Source organism: Cloeon dipterum, chromosome 2 (assembly GCF_949628265.1).
Source record: "Cloeon dipterum chromosome 2, ieCloDipt1.1, whole genome shotgun sequence".
NCBI lineage: Eukaryota > Metazoa > Arthropoda > Insecta > Ephemeroptera > Baetidae > Cloeon > Cloeon dipterum.
In genome coordinates this window covers 26626882-26644126 of record NC_088787.1, presented here as the reverse complement: position 1 = coordinate 26644126, position 17245 = coordinate 26626882, and positions in this window count along the sequence as shown.

Sequence of the window (17245 nt, the reverse complement as noted above, 5' to 3'; positions counted from 1 at the left end):
ACAATTAAACCTTTTTGTTTTGTTCTCTATTTTAGTGCCTGCCAAGTCAATAGCATTTTGGCGCATTTGATGGGATGTGTTAAAAATCGATTGTTATTTGCTTATTGCTTATAACACTGCTTGGCCGCTGGACCCTGTCCAAGTTATCAGTTTAGAATTGAACTTAAGAAAAATAATCATATCCGAAAATTTGACGTAGCTTACGTGAATTCCCAAGCAAAAAATGGAGGGTCAGCAATCCCAGGATAATTTAACTAATCGGTCTGACCAGAATTAACTTAAAAATACCTGTCAAAATATTAAAAAACTTTAACTAGAATGAGATTTAAATTTCATAGTTCTTGCCCATTTGAAAGTTCCAATATATAAGAGTGGTCACGGGAGAAATCGATTATTGGTTATGCACATTGCTACACGTGCCACAAAAATAATGTCGACCACACTGCCATTTATTAGCCCCTATAGTTGGCTTAAAAATTCAAATAAACCTTTTAGCTCTGATCCTATTGTTGGGGTCAGTTTTCCAATTGATCTGAGTCAGGGTTTGGGAGTCAGCAGCGAAGATAAAGACAGTGTTTGCAGACAATATACGAGAAGCGACGGCAGAATCATAAAATAAGCCATCAATCATTATTTTTATCATCGCCTGGTGGCACAAGACCAGCCAAACGAACGAACATTGAGGTGCTGGAGCAGGGGCTGCGGCGCTATACGTGTAATAAACCTATCACAATTTGATACGAATATAATTAAATTTATAGCAAAAACTATAAATGTCTCGGTGGACTAGCATCATATAACAAAGGCCTGATATTGGGGGAGTAAAGGGAAAATATAGCAGCCAACCGGCCGCATTGATGGCTTTTCTCACTCAAAGGCAGTTTGGGGCGGGAAGGCAGAGAAAGTGGTCCATTTGGATTTAGCGCAACTTTGCCAATAAAAGTTGTTTTGGTCATCAGCCGGTAAAGGAAAGAGCTGCTGGCTGTTTATGTGAGCCGAAAAGAGATCACTCGCAATACATTCTCTTTAGGAGAGAAGTCATAATGTTCACGGCACTCTATAGACTTATTGCGCGCACCGAATGAACGTGTGCGTGCTTGCTAGCTAATGCTTCGCGCGCGTTACTTACAAATTTATGGTGCGGCAAAGGAGCGAAAAGGAAAAAGCGGCCTGCCAGCCACTTGCACTCTTGGCCGCAGAACGGAAAAGGTTTTCAAAGGACGAACCGAGCGGGGCAGAAAAGGGATCGGTTAATGGTGCGCCCGTGATTGGAGCCAGAAATCAGGAGGACTGAGTCGTTACTTCATATTTGTCTCGACGCGCACCACATACCCTTTACCATTAGGGGACAAGAAATCACACACAAAAATTGCACTCGCTGTAATTAAAGTGAGATCAAGCTATGTTTTATCGAATAAAAGCGAGTAAATGCTTTCTTTCAATCTCAGGGAATTCAAGCATTAAAATCTGGTTCACAAAAGTCGTGATAAAAATAAATTTCTTTTGAACCATTTTGACACAGTAAATTTACATTTTGAAATCGAAACAATTAACGTTAAATCAAAAGGATATCTAGGTGACTAATAATTTTAAGCTCTGCATTCTGAGTAATCAAAAGTTCACTTATGACAAATGCATAATGGAATAGAACAAGAAAATTGTATTGTAAAGCTGAAAATATTGGGAAATATAGAAAAGTAACTCTGTAGTGATACAGATTGATACAAACCATTTATAAGTACATCCCTGTTCAAAGTAGAAAAAAATGATGAAAGTGATCAAAGGCCGCTTTCACAAAAGTGTGTCAATGACCATCGCCTATGGAGTATTCATGCATTTGCGCAAAATAAAATAGGCAACGACCAGTCGATGGCACTCGTCGCCACCGGCGGCGGCTCTCTGGCGGCAAAAAACGCCATCAACAGCGTGAAATAATAAAACACACGACACATCAGACAGTTGCAGAAACAGAGGGTTTGATTTAGTGAAAAAATAAAATAAATATATCCAGCACACGCTGTTCCATCAGGCAGCGTGCAAGAGAGCGCGCAGTTTGTTGTACATAAAAATGCCGGCGTTTGAACGCTGCTGAAGTGATGATATGGAATTTATAAAAACAAGTTAACCATGTGATGCGCGCAATATGACACATCCATAAATTAATACCCGCTCTCCATACGGTGAACGGCACCTAAAGGGGTAGCCAGCCATACTCCCAAAGTGAGCATACAACATACAAGCAAAACCGTGTCATCGCTAGGATGAACTCTTAAATCATTTTGGTTGGAGTCAATCACATAAAATGTTTCATTCTACAATTTTATGTTACTTTCGTTATAAAAGAGAATAAGTTTGTATTCAGTTGTCATTATTTTTGAGTACCCGAATAAAGCTTGAAAGAAAACATCAAATAGGAAATCAACTGAATTTACTGAAAATAGCCATCATAGCCATCATACAAGATTCATTTTAAAATTATTAGCTATTATTAAATTTTTGGGAAGATCTGGAAATTGTATTTCTTCACCAATAAATTTATTGTGTGTATTTTGTGTAAAAACAGACACAATTTTTTTCCATAAAAATTTTCATTTAATTTCATTTTCATAATTGGTTTGGCTGTCCTTTTTCAACATGGTTTCGCTGAGTGTAAATATGTAAAATATCGAATATTTAATATCAGCAGAGTCAGGCGGCTGCTGTGCTGTAGTGTGTACATATGTGTGTTTTATTTTCCCGCCATCCGCAGAGGAGTGAATTGTATTTTTCAAATGACAGGGGATACACGCAGAGTTTTAATAATAATTCACTTGACAGGTTATTCAAACGTGAACTAAATATGCGCGCGGCCGGCGCGAGAGCACCCGCTCGCATTAACAACGGACCCGAATTCTCCCGCACTCGCGCCGCTCCCCCTGACCGTTCGTGTTTTTAATCCGAGAGCACTCTTTCGCGATATTGCGGCTGTGATAATTGAATCGTGACATTGGTTTGCTCACTTTTCACCCGCATGCCGCGCCTCCCATATGCCAAATTGAAGTGTAATCATTCGCAAACCATTCACACCGATTTTCAAACAATGCATAGGTTACCCTGCTCACGCTGATGGAAGGACGCGCAATTTGTAATTCGATAAATAAAAGTAGCCCATTTTTTTGCCTGCAACCCAATATAATATTCACTGTTAAATAATATTAAAAATTAAATTAACGCGATTCATCCGAATTTTTCAGATGCGCAAATAGAGGTGAAAATGATGATATATATATATATATATATATATATATATATATATATATATATATATATATATATATATATATATATATATATATATATATTAATGAATAATTTGAATCTGCGTGCGTTATTTAATTCAATAAATAAAATATTTACAGATAATTAATTTATAAAACTTAGTAATTTAATGGTAGATACTGAATGTGGTATTGATAAAGCGTAGTGTGATCAAGTGATTTTTCGTATGTGTGAGTTAAATATTTTATGAGAGAGTAGATTCAAATAATAACTCTGAATTTATTTCGGTTCATACAAAAATCTTTGTCAGATAGGAGTGTAAGCGGATGTTTTCAACGACCACAGATTCGAAATACTATGTGGCTATGAATTTTGTTTTGGAAGTAAAGAACTGCTGATGAGGCTTGCGGGTCCAAAGCAGCCGTTGTAAACTACGAGAACTTTGTTTCTTTGTATAATTTTTCGACTTAGTGACCTTTAATTCTTATTACTCTATGACCTGTCTATGGGCAAAGCCATTGTAAAATCAATTAATCATTATAATCTAAATATTGATTTCTCTGGTCTTTGCCTAAAATTTTCTTCATTAAAAAACAAAACTATGGTGTAAGATATTATATTAAAAACAAATTTTTTCCATTTAAATAATTACCCCACATTTATTGAATTGATTTACAGCACTATTAAATCCTATACCATTTTTAATTTAGAAACGCATGTACACCAATTTGATATCTTCCACTGAAATTTTACTTCGTAGCACTTTTTCTGTTTAATTCATTTACCTAAATCACTGTATACGCCTCCTCTCCACTCAGGACTTTTCAGCTCACGCACCCAGCTGCGGGGGATGAAAATAAAATTAAAAGCCGAGATTTAGAGCCGCGCTCAATTGAGAGCGCGCGTGTCATTTTGTCACATTCATACTCGCTTGTTTACGCGCGTTCGAGTGAGTGAGAGTGTGTGTATGCGTTCAGCATTTTTTTATTGCCTGCTGCAAAACGAATCTGGTTTGACACTTTGCTGAATAAATAATCTCTCGAGTATCATCGAGGATTGTAATAAAAAGGGCAAATATAAAAATGTGTACACCAGCCGCCCGCTTTTTCGCACTCGTCATGCTTGATGCAGTGCGGAGCCTCCCACGGATGCCACCGAGCGTGTTGATTTGCATATTACATCGCCCCCGAAAAACTAATGTACGCTTGAGCCCTGCCGCTCAAAGCAGAATTAGTCACCTTATAAATTATTAGTTTTGCAATCGGTCATTGGAAATATTTTTGTGAAACCAAAACTTTTTTGTATGGCTCAAAATCTGTCCATGTGGTCACCTACCTTGTGTTAATTGAATTCGTAAACAGTGCAAATTTGTATAATATAAGCAAGAACTATATTTGTTTATGAGAAATTATGATTTGGCTTTGCAAAGTCCTAAGGACAAATCGAGCTGCCAGTTATGCACGGCCACGCCAGGGGTTACAACGTATTTGTAATAATTGCAGCCGGGGGAGGGTGGGGGTGGCGCGTCGGCTTCGAAAACCGCAAAGGTTGACAAATATGCCAAACACAGAGTGCGGCACCGCAACACAACAGCCGACGGAATCGCATTTGTATCTGATGACCTGGCCACTTCATTTGCACCCGCGCGAACCGACAGCCCCAATCTGCGAAAGAAAGGGGTGCGTTTTTTATTCGGGGTGGTTCATAAAAAAGCGGACGTAAAAAAGCACTGGCTGTCAATAATTCTCGGCCGGCGCGTAACTAATCTATTAATATTTCATGAATTAATTTGAAAAAAAGCAAGCGGAGAGAAAGAGCTGGGTGCGGCGGCGGTGGTTTTTGATTATGTAATGAAAGTTTAATGCCTGCCGGGGAGAGATCTGATTATATTGCCTCTCGTATAGTCTCATTTCCAATGAGCGACCGTATACACATCCCGCAAAAATCTAATCAAAATAAAGTAGCATTAAGTAGTGACAATATTAATTAAACTTTATAAAAGGTGCCCGTAAAGGATTAAACAAACACGCAGCGACCGAAGCAAAAATCGAAGCGATGGATGGAAGTGCGCGGGGCAGACGCGGGGGTGCTTCGGCTGACGAGATTGCTCTTTTTCTCACAAGGCTTGTTTCCGACCGACCGAATGAGATAGAAGCTGGCGCCCAGGCACCCACCCTGCCGACCCGTCTTTTCTAATCACGACGAACGACTGACCAGCAAATTGTGCACTCGTTGTTTACCGGCGACTTAGAGAGAGAGAGAGAGAGAGAGAGAGAGAGAGAGAGAGAGCGCTCTACGAGCAAAGTGCAAAGAAATCTTTTTCATTGAAACCAGGGGCAATCACTTCCATGGTTTGCAGATAAAATAAACCATAAACTGCACTCTCTTATGATTGCATGGCCCCCTTTATTTTATTGATACTTCAAGCAGAGCAAAATTTTCTTTAATTATTTCTGGAGCAGCAAATATCAGACGGAAAGTTATTTGGAGACAATTTTAAAATTTCTTGTATTTAAATAACTTTACAATTTGCCCACCTTTATTTAGTTTTTCATTAGTTTTTATAAAAAGAAAACTCTTTTCCACTCTACTCTTTGTGAAAGGGAAAGATAATTTTAAAATGCATCACCAGGCGAGCTGGGCATCAGGAAATTGGTGGAAAATTATCGGACCAAATAGCTACGCTAGGATGAGCGTGGACGTTGTTACTCCCCCCACTCATCAAAACGGCAGAGGACAGAGAAACTTTATCAAATATCCAGAACTACCAAAGTTGGCGAGCAAAAACAGAACCGAATCTGGCAAAACCACCAGCAGCAGCAGCAGCAGTCATCCTTTTGTATTTGTAAATAACGCCGACATCGAATTTCCATCCACGGCAAAAAGCATCAGGCAGAGAGATACGCACAGCAAACAAAGCCGCGGCGGCAGACAGCAGTGTTTTGGCATTAGCAGTTTTTCGGCGCGCGGGCAAGAGCATCGATGCGAAAGTATCGCCATAAATTCCCCAATTTCGGCTAATACGCGGCATAAACAAAGAAATGCGGCGCGCGCGGCTGGCAATAATAAGAGGAAGCAACCCCGCATCAAAAAACAGCGCCCGCCGCGCACACGGTCGGTAATGCGCGCAGATAAAATTTATATCTCTAATTGCGAGCCGGCCGCGCGCGCGTTATGGATTCCCCCTTAGCAAACAAATGGAAATCCAAGATGGCCACATCATTCCGCCGGCCGACCCACGATAATAATATCTATAATTTCTCATCAACTGCAGACCGTAATGTTATTGATTAGTTCTTGCGCCGGCGAATGTGTGTGCGACATCAGAAGAGATGATCTCTTCCATTATCCCCTTCGCTCGCTCGCTCTCTCGCTTGCCCGTCTGCTGCTTTTATGCTAGAGTAGCACACGGGAGAGACTTTTCACTTCCAACTTTTCACCGTTCTCTGACAGGACAAATTTCCGCCTCTCGTTGCACCCTTCGCAATTGTGATTCAGGCCTCCAAACTTTCCAACTTGACCTTGACTTCTCCCTCCTAATTTCCCGGTCATTCATTCATTTAATTACATTAGTGAATTCTATCTTTGTTACCGTGTTCTATTCATGAACATATAGAAGACAATTAATCGGAGATATACTTAACTACATCAAAAAACTTTTCAATTCTGCAGTTTGAAAAATCCGTCCTTTTGCCATCTCTAATTTCAAACCAACTTGTACTTTGCTGCTCTGCGGTACAGTATCATGAGCATTATTATTGCAGGGCGGCAGAAGAACTGACGGCAAATACGTATTACAAGAGCGAGAGAGGGTGCGCAGGGGGTGGTGTTCGCTGGTCACTTTAGGGTCGTCATGATCGAGCATTATTAGTTGTTGTAACTATGGAAACGTGCCGAGCAGAGCTGGACGATATTAAGACTCCACGACGACAGGCAAGTGCCGCCGGTGCGGATCGGCGCTGCAAAAACCGAATTGCGATCGTCCTTCAGGCTGCTTTTGATGAAATTATAGGATTATCTTTGCCCGCCGATCGGCACCGCTCTGCTGCTTTTGATTTTGCGCGTTTGCCGTTTGGGCGGATTGTTTGTGCTCCATAACTGGTTGTATACCTAAGGGAATGATCTGCTTGTAAAGAGCTGCGTTATGTTCAAGTTGCAAAGTAAACTGTTGTCTCCATATTCTAAAATGCGAATAGCTTCAAATTCAATTTATTAACACTTAAAAATATTTAATAGGAGTAACGTTTTTTTTCTTTTCATTAACATTTTTAGTTGTATTTTAGCATTCCCCCCAAGAATATTTGAGTAACAATTGTATTACAATAAAACGGTCTAATTCACACAAAAGGTGTAAAAACTGCTTGTTTTGTTTATAAATTTAAGAGAAATTACAAGTTGAAAAACTATATCAAAAGTCGAGATTTAATAAAACCAAATTTATAATACTTTGTTGTTGAATAGAGTAAAAATCTCTTTGTAGGGATTTAAAATGTATCAAAAAATGTATCCATAATTATATTTTTTGACACATACACTGCGATTCTGCACTCAAGGAAGACTCAATAAAGCTAATAGAGTGCATATTAGCTTATCAAGCTGCCGGTTTGGGAGCGATCGATATTCCAAATTGCCAAATTACCTAGTAATAAAATCACGCGGCCCACTTTGCGGTTCATTGAGGTGCCAAAGCGAGTCGAACCCGCTCTTTGCGTGTACGCCGCGTTTGCCTGTGCATACACACGTGTATGTACATACACACAATATGGGTAAACACACGTCGGGCGGGCGGGCGAGCGGGCGGCAACAGAGGGAAAAGCCAATTTGGATGCGGTGTATCAGCGGCAGCAACATCACAGGCTTTTCGGCTAATAGCCGATAGGGCATTATCGCACCGGCTCCTCTCATCTCACCTCTGACCGGCCGAGGGGTCAATTCCCGCGTGACCCGCCGCCGTCTTTACTGCGGGTCAACCCAAACAATAGAGAGAATCAGCACCTTTCCCGTGCGTTGTTCAACCGGTTGCATACTCTGTCGGTGAAAGGAGTTATTCTTCTGTGCTATAAGAATTGCTTCATTCTTGCGTAGTATGACAAATTTCACAATCTAATGCGTTGGTTTTTTTATGATTTTTATGAAATTTTTATATAAAAAAAACCTCATAGACCGTGTCTCTAGCTAAAGCTATGTATATATACGCACTCTGCAAGCTTGATAGCGAGGAAAAGTGGAAACAAGCTACTGGTGGTGAGTCCATGCAGATTGCTTCACACCTCCGGGATTCCAGTGGCTAATTTAAACAATTAGCAATGGCACCATTAATAAGATAATTTGATTGGTCGAGATATCACGAAGGATACTATTAATATCTAAGAGAAGACTATGTCGTAAAAATTGTCTAACTTTTCAAAATACGTTTTCCTTTGCTCCTCCCTCTCATCCTCCATTAGGAGACGAGCTTTTACGTGCACATCCTTTTTTTAATACTATATTTTTGATCATCGCCGTCGGGCTAGCAGGCGTTAAAAAATTCTGTCATCATCTTTTCCATTTTCTTACCGCCTGAAAAGAAAAAAAAACACTTTTCTCTCTCTCTCTCTCTCTCTCTCTCTCTCTCTCTCTCTCTCTCTCTCTCTCATCCGCCTGCCAGCACCCCTCAATTACATTCAGACAAATACAAGGCGTCGCCCGTGTTTTTCTCCCATTTTAACAGAACCGAGTGCTTGCCAAATTATTTTTCAATGTAATGGATTATTTTGCTGAAAGGTATTTCTCTGGGGCGAAACTTTTCCGCTTCTGCCGCACCCCAATTTTTATGCCATCAGCGCAGGTTTTTTCGATTTCTTAATACGTTATTTTTTCTACGTTTATACATTTTGCACTTTCCGGGCTTGTGCTTCCTTCTTTGCCCAAGGCGGAAAATCATTTGGACGTCATATTGATTTTAGATTACTGAACCGTTTGCTGCAATTTGCATACAATAATTTGGACCGTGGAAATAAATCGATAAGAAAAACATCAAGTGTTGCTGCTGCTGCGTTTCGTGAGGAGTGATTTACGTTCAGTACACATATAATATAGAGAACAGAAATGTGACGCACGTCCGACTTTGTCGATGGGAAAATAATGATGTTGGCAGACGAAATTGGAAATGCCGAGACATGCGAGCTAAATTGAGTCTCAGAATTTCTCAAACTGGATTGGTCTGTCAAACATATTGAATTTTGTTAACCACTGAAAGCTGTGTATAACATGCTAGTAATTGCCAGAGTTACCTTTCATTTGTCTGAACTCTAATGTATTGGACTCATGTGGATAGAACTGGGAAGTAATTTTGTACACATATTCAATATTAAACACAGAGGGTTGATTCATTTCTGTTGGAGGACGTAAATAGTCTTTAAATTATTTATATATACACATTTAAAATGTACAATATACTTGCAAAATTTCGGTATTAGAAAATTACTTTACTTTAAACGAAAATGTCGAAAAATAGAGGGCAGCATGCTGCAAGTCGGCGTCGTGCGTCCATGGCCTCTAAGCTAGCTGCCTTTTCCACTCTCTCCAACACACACGCCGCTCAATAAGGGATGAGTAATAAAATTAGTGCGTTTGTTTTTGCTTCGGATCGATCTGCGCTAATACACAAATGCGGAGGAGAAACAGGTTTTGCCGCTCGCCGGGTCTCAACTCACCCCCGGGATGATGAGTCACAATTCGATATGCAAATTCAAGCCTGCGCTGCTTATGCTTTATTATTTATATGGCTCCCTATTGATTTGAAATAGTTAAAATAAGAGCAAGAGGGAGAGCAAAGGAGAGAGCGAACATTAGCCAGCCAGTTTTTAATGAATGACTCACAAGCAGTCGTACTCTTTATGTCAATCAATCATTGGATTTGCTGCTCAATATTCAAAAAGAACACGTCCCCATGCGTCGACTCGGGTTTTCCATTGCGTCCCCCTTCGAAAGTTCAATAGATCATCATTACGCGTTTGTCGAGCATCACCAACAGTCGTGGTAAATTTTTAATGAACGCAGCGCAAAATTAGAAAATACTGCTGCCGTACAAGATTTTTGAATTTAAAAAGCGCTCGGCTCGGTCTGTGTGCGAGTGAGCGAGCAAGCAAGCGACGGCGATCTAATTATATTCCTGTTTTCTGATAACATCTCGCCGACCGAGACAAACAGCTCGCGTAATGATCATCCCACCCCCTTTGTTTTGCCCGCGACTTCAAAGAGAAATCTTAATCACGGCCAAACATACGTATGTACCGACAACAATGCAGCTGTAAAAATTTAATGGTGCGCGCGCGATTGTTGAGCGCTCAGCGCGCGGCTACTTGACAGAGAGACCTTTTCTGATAATACTAAGCAAGCAAGTGAGCATGTCAGCCGTGCCGCTGATAAGAAGCCGAATAAGAATATCACAGCCGGCGACGACACGCTTTGTTTTTAAAATTGGGATCAGCCAACGAGAGGAGCAGATGTTGCAGACTGCATAATTCATGTCACACTCTAAGAGTACATATATATATTGTTATAAAAAAACTAAATATAAAATAGAACTTTGATTCGTTCAATAAAATCATGATTGCTATATCAAGGCAAGGAATATCTATTAACCTGTTTATTTTTTTTAATATGAATCTTTGCGTGATTTAAAAGGGACTGTCGCTACGCCACATTAATATCGATTGAAAATTCTTTCTGGGTAAAGAAAATCCAACTCAATATTCAAAACTAAACTATTCTCTAAATAAAAGTTATTTATATGATAAAACATGGTTTCCAGTTAATAACAAATTTAACGCTTTTGAATATTTATCTGTCTTCGTCGGGGAAAAAAGATATATATTACACTTTAAATTAAATGACATAATTTAACTAAGAAACTTATAAATATAAAATTCTCTTTTTCCTGCTCGAGAAATTCTCGAAAACAAAGAGAGCATAGGCAACAAAGGCTCACAATAAGACCATTTGTTGTCATCTTTCTTTCAGCAGCTCTTTCTGAGCGCGCGTGGCGTCCTTCAAATAGCTCAAGCCCACCCGGCAGCAGCACTAATTAATCCTTAAGTCCTAATAAATTAAAATTAAGTCTATTGAAAAGGAGGGATCTTATTAAATTCTGTTAGATTAAAACGCCGCTGAATGGATAAAAAGCAGACCTGGCGTTTAGTGCCTGAGCTCGTCTTGGGAAATGAAAGAGCCTTTGCTGCTGCTCTTTGATGTGAAACAAGCAGCAGAGAAATGCGTCTTATTCACCCACCACGCTGCTCGGACTCTTTTGCTCTCAACACACAGCCCACCGACGCGGTCATTATAAACAAGAACTCATTTAACGTGCAATACTAATTGGAGCCTGCCGCGCGATATCTTGTGCTCCCAATCAATAGTTTCACTTGCACGTTTTCTAACTTTCAGATCAACAGATTTTGTCTCTTTCGAGTTGGAAGTTTGGTCAATTTTTAGCTCAGTCAAAGCAGTTGGATGATTAAATGCATTTCCCTACAACAGCCAAGCTAATCATAGCAGCAGAGGAGAGTTTGAACGATTGATGTCATTTGATAGCCTTGTGCTTTCGGACCGCCATGCTTTTTCCAAACGCCGCCGAGCACAACCCTTCCTCAAACACTCAAAAATACAAAGTATACTTTGATTCTTTTCATGTGTAACAGTTACGCATCTGTTGTAGTTCGTTCGTTCGCTTTCTTTAATGATAATAATCAAAGACGTTCTCTTCGCCGCCGCGCTTCTCTTAATATTTATCTGATCGGACGTTTTGGATGAGGCGTATTTTTGAAATACACCAACGAGTTGTTTGATGGCGCTAAGAAAACATTTTGTCTCGAAAACTCTCAAAATAAAAGCAGAGACTTTGAGAGGCAACGGCATCAATGGGCCGCTTTGTTTTGACTTAAATAAACAGCGCGTCCAGATTTCTCTCGAAGATTATCCGCTCTCGCCGAGCAGGTGGATTCAATCCATCTATCGTGTTTTCATTATTTATGCACAAAATATTAAATTAAGAGGAAGAAGCAACGGGACCACTCTGACTGACTGAGATCAAACGACCTCCACTCCACAGCCCTTGGACGCTGGCCAGATGATTTCTGTTATAAATTGCAAACAGTCTATCTAGGGCTGACAATTTTAGATCGTGAACTACTTCATTCTTTCAAAGTCAGTTTTAGGATTTCATTTTTGAGCAAGCTATAGAAAAATTTAAGCCTCCCAGGATTGAATCATTTTTCACAAATTCGCATCTCACCCAATGTTTGAAAAAACTTGAAAAACGTAAAAAATATCAGCATTGTACCCTTTCCTCATCTGAATATTATTTTTGACCATGTACCATTTTTACTTTGACCTGGATGATACTAAAAAACAAATGTTTTAAATTAAAATTAATTTTTCACACAGCTACTTTAATATATTTAATAATTTCACAAGCTAAAATGCAAAACCCTCTATTAATAAGTCTGGAACCCTATCCGCATCACGTAGGCCAGTTCTAGCTGTCGTTTTTTTTCTTTCTCCTCGTATACACACGTCGTTTTTTAATAGAACACCATCCGATATTTCACAGCCACGCAGTTTTGATCCAAAAGGACAGATTAGACGCTCTGTGTTCTCGGCTGTTTTTATTGGGCACCGACAGACTTCTCCGTATCCTGGATTCCTTTTGATCTTATCGACGGCTTCTTTAATTGGACTCTTAAATAGATTATTTAATATAGACATGTGCCTGCTCTGTTTTATTTTCGGCGTCGTTTCTTGCTTTCCTCATTTCAGAAAAGAAAACTCGAGATGCGCGCTGGCTTGAAATCAAAGTCTGATACAAATTGTCAGAATCTCTAAATTTATCTAATAAATTTGTCGATTGCCTCTTTTTTAGAATAAAGCCGTTTGACGAGGCTCATGTGACGTTTCATTAAAAGGCTACGGTCAAAAAGCCTCTCTTTTCCTCTCTGAACGAAATGCATTCCGCCTGCGGAGCAATATTAGAAGAAAATACAAAGATGGCAATCAGTAAAAGAACAATAAAAACGAAAACAGGATAGCGTCTCTTGAGCTTCTGCTCTCTTCTCGTCGCGGCGCACCCCTAAGGGGTTGTTTCGTAAAATGATCGCAGATCACAGACAAGAAAAATACATTCATATAAAAGCCGCAATTGCCGCCTGCCGTATCCTCCGCCATGCGCCACTTTGATAGGGGCGTTTTCAAAACAAGTGGATTCCTCGCTGCAAAAAAGGGAAACTCCAGTTCCTACTTATTGCGAACCCAAACTTTGCATATCACACATCACAAGTTCACAATGCCCGGTGTGTTGACCCACTTTTTCTGGTAAAATTATTAAGGTATTACCAGTGCAAATTTGAATGTAGCTCGTGGAGCAATAATTTTGCCACGACTGAAAAATAACCACTCAGTTAAGTTCAGGGTCATATAAAAATAGCATTTATTTCCGCCTTTTGACTGCATAGCTTAAACTTGTAAGGCAAAAGATGCGGATGTGGATTAAACCAAAATAGCCATTTCCGATATCAGACTAAAATTAAGAAGGATTACAATGTGTTTAGAATTTAAGAGGTATTTTAATTGATGTTTAAAAAACATTCAGAGGATAGAAGCTGGATGCGCATCCTAAGAAAATTTAAAAATATAATTTTTCAAATTCTAGTGAAGTTGAAATTGATTTAATTTGTGATTATGTGCTTTATGCAAAGACATATGGGTTTTTGTTAATTTCAGTTGAGATAAAAACTTGTTCCTCCCTGATCTCACCAAGGAGTTAATTGGCATAAGAGTTAAATTTAAGGTTGGCCACAAAGCCAAAAGTTGAACGTGTCTCGCATGGCAAACGAAACCAATTTCGTTTGTTGAAGGCCCAAATTTGTAAGAATTTATTGCTTAGCGAGCGTAGCTTCAAAAGAGTTTTGATGAAGGGAGCGAGAGCGTGCGCGAAAATCTCACGGTGGCAATAATTCTTCCGCAATTTGGTGCATAAATAAATAATTTTGGCTCCAGTTCCAATAGCGTGAAATAACGTTCCAACTCCCACAGGCCGCGAAAGTGCAATTTTCCTCTTGGTTCGATACGCAGCTTCCTCGCGCTCGGCGCATATATAGGCAATTTAATCCTCCTCCCTTCCTTACTCTTGTTCGGAGAAAAATTTGCTCCGCCACCGCACGAGCTGTTTTAACATTTCATTTACGTGCATATGCACACTAGATGCAGACCGGATATTCAAATTTTATCTCGCGTATGCAGATAAGGGTGGATCGAAGGGGCGCCGAATATTTTATATGCTGATAACTTCTTTTGTTACGCCTATAAAACGATTTATTATACAATAAAGAGATTTCTTCTTGTGCCGCGCTTCGTGAGTGTGTGTACATATATTTGCACCGCTTGCGTCGGATGTGAATGCGATCGCCTATCGGGAATTACTTGTGTACACATGGAGTGGCTCCGCTTCCTCCGACAAAAGTCTCTTGATGCTTGTTTTCCTTTCCGTTTTGTCACACAAAGCGATCTATTTATATTTATTGGTATAAATGCTCCCTCTGTGTTTGCGTGCGTGTTGTGCGGCCCTTTTATACGCGCATACAAACGCAGCCAATTTCCTTCCGTTGGGCTATCTGATGCTTTCGAATAAATATTATTGAGTTTTTGCCCATTTCGCCTCGAGGAATAGATTTCATCCGCCGAAAAGACTGTGTGTGTGGCATGTGGGAATTCTATGAGTTTTATTGTGGACTGCGTTCTGCGGCGCACAAGTTCTGGCACCGAATCTAGGATTTTAAACCCTGATATACAAAGTGTTGTGCATGGAGCAAAATTGGTACTTTTCATAAAATGAAATCTGTCTGGTAGTTTAACACTACACCAAAAAATGTAATGTATATTAATGTCGGAAAATAATATGCTAATTGTTTATTTAAATTATAGACTACTTTGACTTTAATCAGTTTCCTGAATCTATTAACTTGATGAATGAACGCACATGCTGACCTGATTTTTAAAAATTAGTAGAAAACGCTCATTTCATGAGCAGCAGCCCCTCAACCTCTTTTGTTTGAGGAGACAAGATCTTTAGTTAAAAGGACTTAAGCCCGTCCAGCGAGAGTGTACATAGCTCATCTCGCATGTATGTGAAGCTATGTATGCTGGGCGGCGGTTGGTGAAGGTGAAAGCATCTTAATGCTCAGCAGGGGAGTTTTTTGAGCGGCGCCAAGCCGTCTAGCAGCGCGGCAGACACTTTTTATGATGATCATCCTCCAGCACCAGCAGCAGGTACACACACATGCATGTACGTTCACTCTACACGAGAGAACTACTTTTACTCTCTAACGTGTGTTAGAGCACGGGGCCTGTTTGCGAGCCAACAAGGGGTGAAATATGGCCCTGGCTCTCTCTTACTTTAAGTAGGAACAACTTGCTGCTCTCCGTGTGCGTTATACGCATGCATTCACTTGAAATGAAAAACTAAACGCACTCAAATTGACGGAAATTCGAGCTATTTTCAAGGGTGCAGGGATGAAGCGGAAGCGGCTTGCTAAGCAGGGCGCATAATTTTAAACTTCTCTTGGACCCTTTGTATGCATGAACAATATTTAATTTTAGCTTACTTACAATACATCAAAGAGCAGAAATCAACAGTTATTTGCTACCTTATTTTTGTTTGAAAAATCGTATTTTATCTTACGTATTATTATTTTCAAAAATGTTACGACTCAAATATGTCTCTGATTCCGAATGAATTGTGAAAAATATGTCGTTGATATATTGTCATGGGAGAATAGGACATAAAGTGGCACTGCTTTGAAATAATCACTAAATTTAAGCAAAAACAAAAATTAATTTACAAAAAATGGTACTGTAACCATTAGAGGAATTAGATTTTTTAATTTCAGGGCAGAGTATGAAACTCTTATTGGCTATAACATTTTAATTCTGTTTCAGTTTGTTCAATTGCATTATCAAATTTTTAAATTAAAATTCTTCCTAATTTTTAAAGTTAGAATAAATTTTAAGCTATTAGTTGACACTGAGAAGACATATAACGTCAATTGGTTCATTATCCCAATTAAAATGAATCAAATTTTAGGTAAGTTTAGAGTCAGTTTCATTTTTACTTGGTTGCAAATGGTCGGATTGATTCTCTGAAGCAAAACGGCCCCTTTCTCAGCCCACCGAGAACCGCTTACTTAGTAAAAAGCATCCGCTGAGATTTGCCTTAGCAAACACCGCCATATTCCAGTTATGGTAATAATAGTAATTCCAAGAGTCGAAGCGAAGCAATTAAAACAATCCTCCGGCACGAGGCCGCGATGATATAGCACGCGCGGATTGTTCGCAAGATGAATCCCAAATGCGAATCCGGAACGGCCCTTTTTTATTTGTGCCGCCACCGCCTCGGCAATGGAGCGCCCTTCGCGTATTTATAACCTTAAGAAGAAACAGCCATAAAATGCAGGCTTTGCATTCGGTAATTAATTTCGGGCGCACACAAAGTTAAAACCCTAGGAGGGCGATGAGAATAAGATTATTTCCTCAACCGGCGGCTCATACACACGCTTGTTCTCTCTCTCTCACACACACTCATTCGCGTTTTCCTACCCCGACGATGGCAACTGGGGGTTGGTTTCTTCTTGCAATCGCAACTCTGACTCGACGACACCATTGGAAGGAGTATGCAACCGCCAAGAATTATTGTTATCTTCCGCAACATGAGAACGAGTATCACGCTGAGAAGAAATTAAGTTTTCTTGATCACTCTCCAAACAATACATACAAAAAGTTGAACTGAATCACCCAGTTTTCGCCCCCCCCCCCTATCCAAGTTGCTGCACTCCACTACAATCCACTATAAACCACCATCATGAAAAACTAAGATAGAATTGAAGAAAACATTTTCTGAAAATTTGCCTGCATCATTAACACACATGTTAAGAATGAATTTAGGTGTAAAAGTGTC